We start from the raw sequence: 11,490 nt of genomic DNA on the forward strand, positions 1-11,490 counted from the left end.
CGGATAAACCACATTTTTTTTTTCTCCAAAGGGGTCAAGGCTGGATGGATCTCATGAAAAATTATCTAGTCTTCCTGCCAGCCTTCCCAGTAAAATAAACGATTTCTGTGGTCAGTTGCTTTTGTTTTCTCTAGCTTCAGATCTGTATAGTATCCAACCTGCGTGAGAATCACTGTCGTGATTATTTCACGTTGCTGAGGGAGTCCAATCTCACTCAGTGGGACGGTGTTGCAATGAAGAGAAAATGGTGCCTCTTGGTGAGAAATGTTGAAACCAAATTGAGCTCAACCTGGTATCTCCAAAGTTGTGGGTATCGTAACCTCAGTCCTGCTGTGAAAAACCATGGATGTCAACCCACTGCAAGCCAAATAATTGTCTAATTTCCTACTGGCTTATTGTCAGAGTTACTTTGTCCATGCTTAAAGAGAATATTTACTATTTACTCCGTTTCCTTTTCTCTTCTGCTAATCCCAGTATTAAAGTTGAAAGTTGGTGGCTTCTGTCTTGACGATGGTAGCCGCCCCCAACCCACCCACCCTCGAAGCCCCCAGAACAACTGAGCAGTGGCCAATTAATCTTCCATCGCTGCCCCCCCCCCCCCCCCGCCCCAAAGAAACATGCTGTGCCGTTTATACAGAGCAGAGAATACTTCCTTGAAAGTTTTCAGACTACTACAGTGAACAAAATAGCTTTCTTTCCATATAGCAATGATAACTGTAGCTGGCTCAGTGCTGTGATGTTGGCCAGTGGATTTCCTGAAATCCTATCTTCTAAAGGGCTACTGAAGGAGAAATAGCAATGCCCTTTGGTGTTCATGTAGGGTGTGGAGAGAAGTTTAAGCCAAAACTACAACATGCTTAAGTAATACATATCAGCTGTAATTATGCCAATGGTCTAGAAACACTGTATTTTAGTTTACAGGTCCAGTTGTATTTTTCCATGCATCGTCTACAGAAACAAATAGGTTTATAGTACGTCTTTTTTTTAACTGTACATACTGAATTGGGTTTTCCAGCTTTTGAGTCTGTTAATCCTTGAACACTGAAAATCAAGCTAATAAGAGAAATCTCAGACTTCACTCTGCATGGTTGCGTTTGACCTCCCTTGAGGGTGGGTATTGGGGGAAGGGATCGGGGAGGTACCCAGCGCGTAGAACAGTGCTTTGCAAATAATAAGTGCTTAACAAATACCATCATTATTATTATTATTACTAGGTGAATGACATTTTCCACTTCACTCGTTTCAAATAAGACCATTTTGGTCACTGGGTTTTATCCTGTTTACATCCCTAGAATACTAGCATCAATGATGCATTTTCCCAGAAGACAGGTAGTATTTGCAGTGTTTCATATTTATAAAACATGCATTTTATTTAAACCGAGAATCAACGTTTGACTCTGGATCATGATTTTGTATGTAGATAGTTGACTTAGTTCTTTTGTACTTTCCCAGCGAGAGTGAACTGTTGAGAAAGTGAATACCATCAGAGAGGCAGCCAGCACCCTTGACCAGTTCACATCCCTCCTGTCTTTTCTGCTGGATAACGGAAAACTCCATCCAGACAAAACCCGTAGAAAAGCTGGCTGCCAGCTTAGGAAACCAAGGACTGAAGGACATTTGACTTTTATTTTTGTATTTCAATGACATGAATGTAAAGGAGATGCTCAGGGTTGTTGAGGAGCCTGTTGACTTTTTATCTTTGCCTGTGATTTTTATTTTCTAAAATAAATACTTCATGTAGCAATCTTGAATATGTGGAGAAGGAAAATGCCAAACGGTTTTGGTAATCAAGTGAGACGTTCTGTTACGATAGGTGTTACAGTTCAGAAACCTTTTTTATTTGTTAATCCTTGAAGAAACACGTGCCTCAGTTTAGATATTTTGTCTTATCTTTTCTGCACTAAAGACCTGACAGTTTGACCAATCAATGCACCTTTCCAGTGGCAGGACTTGCTTAATCGTAAATTGTATTGTCACAATGCAAGATGTAGTGACTGTAGAATGGAAAAAAAATTAAAAATTTTCAGGGAATGCAAAAGGTATTAACTTAAGAGACAAAGCCTTTATTCAATATGCTTTGCTTCATTCTGTAAATAGCTTTTTGGCTCGTGAACCTAATTGTAATCTTTCAGGTATTTTTGTACAAATAAGGGACTGATATTCTGTTTCTTGTAATTAGAAATAAACATGAATACAGCATTATTCATTTTACATGGGTTCCGCTGGTCACTTTGCTGCCAGGTCAGAAACCATCCCGAGAGGTAATCTGTGGTTCCCCAGGTCTGGGAGCCCGAATGTTTGGCTTACTCAACTCCTGGGTGACTTTGAGCAGTCTGTGTCTCTGGGCCTTTATATAATTCCTCAGCCACAAAATATGGACAGGTACCCCTTCTTTCTTCACACAAGGATGTAGTGGGGAGGGCCTAAGGAAGAAAGTAAATGTAAATCGTGCATTGGGATGTAAAGGCAGTCTAGCGATTTCAAAATTCTACCAGTACGAATAGTCTGGGTTTGACTCAGTGCATGGGAGCATTAAAAGATTGTCCAGTGAGCAAGGCTGTTCTGGGCCTCAAACAAAGGGGCAGGTGAACACGGCCAAAGTGAAATGAAGGGTTGATCAACTGACCTATAAATTGGGGCCGGGAGATAGACAAACCAGGTCATTTGGAATATTTTTGATGGCCATTGGAGTTGAACATATTGGCTGTTAGTGTTGCCAGAATTCAACCCTCTGTTTCCCTTTGGCTAGTAACTGGAGCTCTGGCAATAGCAATAGCGGGCTGTGCTCAGTGATTCTTCCCCAACGCAACAGGCCCTCCCTTCTTCAGATTGCATTTTTCTCCATCCCAGCAATTCCCTGAGTTAGCAATCTCCCGAGGCAGGCTTTCTATGCAATTTATGTACCCATTTTCCCTTTCCTTCCACATTTCTTCCGTTAGCAGCTGGATTGGAGGATGCTCTTGCATAACGGGACACAGTGGAATCTGTGGAAGGAACATGGTCCTGGGAGTCAGAGGACCTGGGTTCTAATCTTGATTCTGTCACTTGGTTGCTGTGTGAATTTGGAAAAGTCATGTAACTTTTCTATGCCTCAGTTTTGTCATCTGCAAAATGGGGATTTAATACCTGTTCTCCCTCCCACATAGGCTATGAGTCCTTTGTGGGACACGGTATGTCTGACCTATCTTGTATATTCCCCAGCACTTAATAGAGGCCTTTCCTGACTAGGCTCTCATTTCCTCTTCTCCCACTTCCTTCTGTTGCCCTGATTTTTATTCACCCCCACCCTCAGCTCCACAGAAATTATGTGCATATCTGTAATTTATTAATTTATACTACTATCTGTCTCCCCCTCTGCCTGGGGGCCGGTGGGGTCTCACCATCCTGTGCAGAAAGGCTGCAGATGGAGGAAAATAAAGGGGTTTTTAAAAATGAAATATGTTGTACTTGTTCCGAAGTGAGGTCGACAATGGCTCCCTTCAACTCTGTCTCTGTTTTGTTTGGTTACAAGTCGATGGTATTTGTCCATCAAATGTCCCACTAAGCACTTGGGAGAGAGTTGGCAGACATTTTCCCTACCCACAACTTAGATTTAAGAGGATGAACTTACAAATCTCAAGTCGACAGAGTGTAGTCTACAGTTTTCACTCGTTGTGCTCTATCTCCTTCCATTCACCTCTGTTCCTGAACCCATTTCCCATTTGCTCGAAAGATGGCGCCCAGAGTGTACCATTAGATGACTACCTGTGCCTCACATTTATTCCTACTAATGTTACCTAGCCCCAAAGTTTGATGGGAAAAAGTGACTAGTCAATGAGGAAACTACCAGTGCCATTTTATTGTCCCTCTTCTTGTTTGAGCACAGTCTTAAGTGCAAGCATACAGTGCAGGGAAATTTTCCAAGCGAAGCCCAGGGTATGTGCTGGTTATCTTTGCTGGCTCGTGGCTTTGACTAGCTCTCCATTCCGCATTTTCCTATGATGGGGTGGGAGTTGACTGAGTTTCGCAGCAGATGTAGAGTTTCCGATGAAGTGTTTCAATCATATTAATCACCTCCCCACAGTGTGGTTTTTTTCCAAGAAAGGTGATTCATTCTCCCTGACATTTCTTTTACGTGGGTTTCTGTTGCCATTTGAGAGGTGTGTGTATGGGTCTATTTTTACTGATGCAATCTCTTGTTTCAAACATTACATTTGGTCTCTATTTTCCTCCTGTTTTCAAAATAAGCCAATTTGGATGTCATTAAAGCAGAAGGAGGCTTCATCTGACCCAACTCCATGTCTGCAAAGTTCTTGGTAGAAATCAGTCCAAGTGGCATGGCCTAGTGTTCCCAGGCCTAGAGCATAGGCCTGGGAGTCAGCAGGACCTGGGTTCTAATCCTGGCTCTGCCACTTGTCTGCTCTGTGATCTGGGGTGAGTCATTTCACTTCTCTGTGCCTTAGTTAACTCATCTGTAAAATGAGGATTAAGGCAGAGAGCCCCATGTGGAACAGGGACTCCATCCAAACTCAATCCCCATATTACAGAGGAGGTAACTGAGGCACAGAGAAGTGAAGTGCCTTGCCCAGGGTCACACAGCAGACAAATAGCAGAGTCGGAATTAGAACCCAGGTCCTTCTGACTCCCAAGCCCGTGCTGTACCGCTAGGCCATATTGTTGTATTGTACTCTCCAAAGTTTTAGTACTGTGCTCTACACACAGTAAGTGCTCAATAAATATGATTGACTGACTGTTAGACAAAATAAGGCACAGTATAGTAGGCTAGGAAGCTCAAAACTGGGGCTGGAAAACCTTTGGTAAGAGACAACTGTATTTGGTAGCTAGGAAAGCTTTGGGTTAGAGCATCTGCAGCTTTCAATCGGGCCACCTGATGGCAATCTTAGCAGCTCTAACCAGCTCCTGCCCAGTGGTCCTGGCTCCTACAACTCTGGGGTAACTTTCCATCCCGGCCCTGCTGAAGTCTGCTTTCAGGAAACCTAGAAGTGTGGCAAGCCAAGCCCTGAGCTATGCTGCAGCCTCACATCCTATTCAGGCAGATGCACCTTATCAAAAGAATGTTCTCTAATTCCTCAATAGCTTGACATCCGAAATGGGAAGTGCAAATATGTGTTAGGGTAAAAATGAATGAACACCATCTGCAGGCATCCCTCGGCCCCCCGGGCCAGCCTCTGATGCCCTGAGATGGGGTGGGGGTGGGCTGTGGAGGAGATTCACCCACACTTTCCCCCCACCCCCATCTCACTGTAGGAATCCAGAGAGGAAGAGGAGAGGCTGGAAGGGAACTGTGAGATACGGGGAGAACAAGGTTTGGGCTGGTTCAGCAAGGGGAGGTCAATGAAGGGGGACCATGAGGATTGGAAGCCCAAGGTTTGGGGGGCACAGGGAGGAGATTTAAAAGAGGTGCAGAGGGGTGAGATAATAATAAAGGGAACTGTGGGTGTTTTTTCAGCACTCGCTATTGTGCCAAACACTACACTAAAGGCTGAGGTAGATACAAGATAATCAGGTCAGACACAGTCCCAGTCCCACATGAAGCTCACAGGCTATGGTAAAGAGAGAACAGGAATGTAGCAGGAATTTTAAATACCATTGATTGATTGATTAATCCCCATCTTAGAGATGAGAAAACTGAGGCTCAGACACATTAAATAGCTTGCCCAAGATCACACAGAAGGAAAGTGGTGGAGCTGGGTTTAGACGCCATGTTTCCTGATTCCCAGGGCTGGGTCTCTTTCTACTGGGCTGAGGAGAAGAAGAGTCTAGGAAGGGTGCACGAGTAAAGAAAAACCAATCAGTGAAAAGACATACACCTGGGAGCCAAGTAGGACTTGTGAAAAAGAATCCTTTTGGTGAGTCTCTTGTGGAATGTGGATGGTGTTTGAAAGAATCGTTTTTCATGACAATTTCAGAGTTTAAAAGTCATGTAACAGTTTTAAAATCCCATATTTAGAAGGATCTGCCTATTACACAGAAGCCATCAGGATTAAATAACTAGAATGAGAAGTCTTGGGAGCCCTTTGCCACAGCAGGAATTCGAAAGGAATAAAGGAGATGTGGAATCTGGCCAGAATCCAAAAGGGAACTCTGCCTGAGTTCTTTGACAGTGCTTGACACAATGCTCCACAAAGTCAGTCTTCCTTGAATCTACCTGAATGACTCATCAACTGACTGGAGTTCTTCACTTCCTCTTAGACTTTCAAGGACTGTTAGTCTCAGAAAAAGGAGCCTCATGAGGCAAGGGCCGCTTAGCTGCATAGAATCAAACTACGACTAAAAATGGCCATCCAACATTTAGGGCATTCCAGGAAAAAAAGTTCCACCTATAAGCTCTGCAAAGGCTCTAACCAGGCCCTAACAGAATAATGGCTCAAGCAATATAAAAAGAAATGAGAAAAACAGCGACTTAGATTTAAAGACTATTTAAAGCCACTGAGGTTTAAAATAGAAAATACGAAGTTTGACCCCCACCCAATTACCCCAAGCCACTTACCATGTGTTTGGTCACCACTAGAATGGGTTTAATTGAAATAATCTCAAACTAGATCCCCCCCCCCCCCCAACACATGCACCGTGTGTATAGGTTAAACACTAACAATAATGATGGTGTTTATTAAGTGCTATGTGCCAAGCACTGGGTTAAGTGCTTGGGCAGATACAAGATAATCAGATTGGACATAGTCTCTGCCCCACATGCGTTTCACAATGTAGCATAGATAAATACCTCCCTCACCGCACAGAAGACTTCTAGCCAGCTCCAGGAATGAGGAAGATAGAGCACAGCAAGTGTCAAAGCAGAATACCCCTAAGCATGAGGCTTTTTTTCCAGAGTTTTCTCTGAGGAAAAATTGACCTCACCTAGAGAGAAGATGCAGCTCTTCCACTACTGATGGAGAAGCCAAACTCCTTCCGGAATGTCCCAACAGCTTCTGGAAGGTGAAGGCAAAATCAGCCTCTTTGTACACTGGGTTTTTTAGTTATTCTAGTCCTTTTCTTCCTTGCAATGCTTTTGCCAGTCTTTTTAAGTGGGTTTTAAAAGTCACCACTTCAGCTGTGACCTCACCGCCTAACCCGAACGAGGGTAGTGAATTCTAGCTCAGTGGTGATCACAGTAGCTCTTTTTCCAGGGCTTGAGAAATGTTGGATTTGCCTGAATTTATCTAGAATCTGGCAGGATTAATCCCAATTTATATTTAGAGCTAGGCCATGCGGAGCAGAAATAATTAGGAGTTAGCCATATGCTGGGCAGACAAGTCAGAACCCGGAGGTTTATAAAGGTGACTTCTCCATTTGGGATTACACTTGAAGCTAATGATTTGTTCTATTGTCTTATGGTTTAAGAGTGATCTCAAACTCACATGCTTTAAGTGCTCAATTCAATACTACCAGTGCTTTCCTGACCAGGCTATATTTGTGCTAAATACAATCATTTAGTACAGTGCTCTGTGCATAGAATGTGCTCAATAAATACCATTGATTTATTGATTGATATGGATCGTTAGCAGACCAGGAGAAGTCAGGCAGGCCAGACTAGAGGACAAGGTTGAGAATGAACAGGAGGCAAGGGGAGAAAACAGGGGAGGAACAGGAGGGAGAGACTGAAGATGAGAAACAAGAAAAGAGAAATATTGAGGTCTAAAGTAGGTCTCTCAGGCCTTGGCTGTAGGACTGAATACACCACAGACCCTGGTCACAGCTGGGTAAGGGGCTGGACTTCCCATAGTTCATAGATATAGAGCAGGTGTGGAGTAATATTCAGTTCCCTAAAAGAAGAGCTGCTTGTTATCCATGAAATAGTGGAAGGACTTCTAACCATGCCAATAGGATGTTTGAACTGCTGAAGAGAATTCTCAGTTAAGTTCCCAGGGAGGGTTAAAATAATGATGGTAATTGTAAAGCGCTTACTATGTGCCAAGCACTGTTAAGAAAAGTGGCAGTATTTTGGAAAGCACACCAAACCTCAAGAACCTCCAGTGGTTTCCCTACATGAAAACAAAGTTCTTACTATTGGCATTGAAACACTCAATCACCTTTCCCCCTCCTATTTTACCTCTGTGATTTCCCATTTTCCTTTTACAACCTAATTGATCATTCTCCCATGTCCTGCCTCTCACGTGGAAAGCCCTCCCTTTTCATATCCTCAAAAATCTCCAGTGGCTACCAATCAATCTGCGCATCAGGCAGAAACTCCTCACCCTGGGCTTCAAGGCTCTCCATCACCTCGCCCTCTCCTACCTCACCTCCCTTCTCTCCTTCTCCAGCCCAGCCCGCACCTCCGCTCCTCTGCCGCTAATCTCCTCACCGTACCTCGTTCTCGCCTGTCCCGCCATCGACCCCCGGCCCACATCATCCCCCGGGCCTGGAATGCCCTCCCTCTGCCCATCCGCCAAGCTAGCTCTCTTCCTCCCTTCAAGGCCCTACTGAGAGCTCACCTCCTTCAGGAGGCCTTCCCAGACTGAGTCCCTTCCTTCCTCTCCCCCTCGTCCCCCTCTCCATCCCCCCCATCTTACCTCCTTCCCTTCCCCACAGCACCTGTATATATGTATAGTTTGTACATATTTATTACTCTATTTATTTATTTATTTATTTATTTTACTTGTACATATCTATTCTATTTATTTTATTTTGTTAGTATGTTTGGTTTTGTTCTCTGTCTCCCCCTTTTAGACTGTGAGCCCACTGTTGGGTAGGGACTGTCTCTGTATGTTGCCAATTTGCACTTCCCAAGCGCTTAGTGCAGTGCTCTGCACATAGTAAGCGCTCAATAAATACGATTGATGATTGATGATGATGATGATGATCTGCCAGATGATCACTTTCCTCACCTTCAAATCCTTATTACTTAAGGCACATCTCCTCCAAGAGGCCTTCTCCAAATAAACCCTCATTTTCTCTTCTCTCACTCCTTCTGCAGCACCTTGCACTTGAATTCACCCCCTTTATTCACCCTTCCCTCAGCCCCACAGTGTTTATGTATGTATTCATAATTTTTCTGTAATAATGCTTGCCTCCCCCTCTAGACTGCAAGCTCATCGTGGGCAGGGAACCTGTCAACCGGCTGTTTTATGTTGTACTCTTTCAAGGGCTTAGTATGGTGTTCTGCACACAGTAAAAGCTCTCAATAAATATGATTGCTTGATTGATTCACTGGGAGTCAGAGAATCTGGTTTCTAGTCTATGCTCCACTACGTCTGCTGTGTGACTGTAGGCAAGTCACTTCACTTCTCTGTGTCAGTAATCTCATCTGTAAAATGGGGATTAAGACCATTAGCCCCATATGGGATATGGGCTGTGCCTTATCTGATTATCTTGCATCTACCCCAGTGCTTAGTACAATGCCTGGCACATAATAAGTGTTTAACAGATACCATAAAAAGGGTCAGGAAGAAACAAGACATTAATTGGGCCAAGGGGATATTTGAAGAGCACTTTTCAGGGCATACCAGAGCTACTATTAAAAGTTTCTTTAAGTATATCAAAACCAGGAAACAACTTACAGAAACAATGGGGCCTTTGGACAAAATAGTGGGGGAAAAGGTGCACTCAAGGATAAAAGGTGATTGCTGAACTCTTAATTACGTGTTTATATTGTCATAATAATAAAGTGAAGGATCTGATTGACACTCGTGCCTAATGCCTTCACCAGTTGTTCCAGATGTTTAACTGCCTCCTCAATGCCCCTGCTCCCCCACTTCCCCCATCCCTTGTCTCTAATGACCTGAACACCTCCTTTATTGAGAAAATTGAAACTAACTGGCATGCCAAGAGGTCTTCCCTGACTAAAATCCTCTTTCCTCTTCTCCCACTCCCTCCTGCCTCACCCTAACTTGCTCCCTTTATTCATCCCCCCTCCCAGCCCCACAGCACTCAAGTACATATCTGTAATTTTATTCATTTATATTAATGTATGTCTCCCCCTCTAGACTGTAAGCTTGTTGTGGGCAGGGAGTGTGTTGGTTATATCATCATATTGTACTCTCCCAAGCGCTTAGTACAGTGCTGTGCACACAGTAAACGCTCAATAAATAAGATTTACAGCCCACTATTGGGTAGGGACTGTCTCTATATGTTGCCAACTTGTACTTCCCAAGCACTTAGTACAGTGCTCTGCACACAGTAAGTGCTCAATAAATACGATTGATGATGATGACATAAAGTTTTCAGGCACAAGAGAAGATCCTGGGTGCCCTGATTTTAGAGAAGAATCCCACAGCATATAGGGATAGAAAGCTGCAGGGAGAGAACAAGTAACCATCCCCTTTCATCCGAAACAGAGCTATCATCATCATCACCCTCCTAAGTTGAAAAGATACTGCCTGGAGCCAGGGGAATAAGGATTTATTACTAGCTCTGCTACTTACCTATGCTGTGACCTTGGATAAGTCATTTAACTTCTCTATTCCTCAGTTTCCTCATCTGTAAAATGGAGATAAGATACCTGTTTTCCCTCCCCCATGGTACATGAGCCCATGTGAGACAGGGGCCATGTCCGATCTGATTGTAGCGTACCCATACCCACCCCAGCACTTAGTGCAATGCATGGCATAGAGTAAATACTTAACAAATACCCGTATTATCTTCAACTTCATCTATAGCACTATTGGGACACTTGTGCAAGAGACAGAATAGCCTGGAAGGGAGTGACCTGAGAGAAGGATTGTCCTTCTAGAGTTGAGGCTTTGTAAAAATTAAAAATAATGATAATAACAACGGTATTTAAGTGCCTACTATGTGCCAGGCACTGTACCAAGCACCGGGGTGGATTAAAGCTAATCGAGTTGGACACAGTCATTGTCCATGTGGGGCTCACAGTCTCAATCTCCATTTTACAGATGAGGAAACTGAGGCACAGAGAAGTGAAGTGATTTGCCCAAGGTCACACACCAGACAAGTGGTGGAGCCAGAATTAGAGCCAGGCCCATGCTCTATCCATTGCACCATGGTGCAGGTTAACAGGGATAGGTTCTCTCCAGTACAAACCATTTAGCACAGCAAGGAACCATATTTCTGGGGAAAAAATGTTGGTTAGACTGTATCATGCATCAGACTTTTCAGCCACCCTCACATGGCTCTCTCCATCAGTAGCATCATTTTCTATATTTTATGCATACATTTGATTTCTGTTTTAATATTTAAATATTAATATCACACACTATCTTGAATCTTTTAATATTTTATATCTCTCATACATCTCATGCCCCTGTTCAGCTATTCAAAGTTTCATAAATAGCGATTACTGTACACACTACCTCCTTTAACATTTTGGAGTATTACCCCACTCATTTTGCAATGTCATAATGATCCCCTGGGCTTTCCCAATTGCTTACAGTCACATGCCACAAAACATTTTCTTGGCTAGAGTACTTTCTCCAGGATTCCATGATCTTTCAGACTGTAAATCATTAATGATTAACTGGAGAAGTGGGCTGAAAATATAAGGACTAGGAGACCTGTGAGTCATCAGAATGACAGATCAGTGCTTGGGTCTTCCTG

The sequence above is a fragment of the Tachyglossus aculeatus genome, chromosome 18, assembly GCF_015852505.1.
Source record: "Tachyglossus aculeatus isolate mTacAcu1 chromosome 18, mTacAcu1.pri, whole genome shotgun sequence".
NCBI lineage: Eukaryota > Metazoa > Chordata > Mammalia > Monotremata > Tachyglossidae > Tachyglossus > Tachyglossus aculeatus.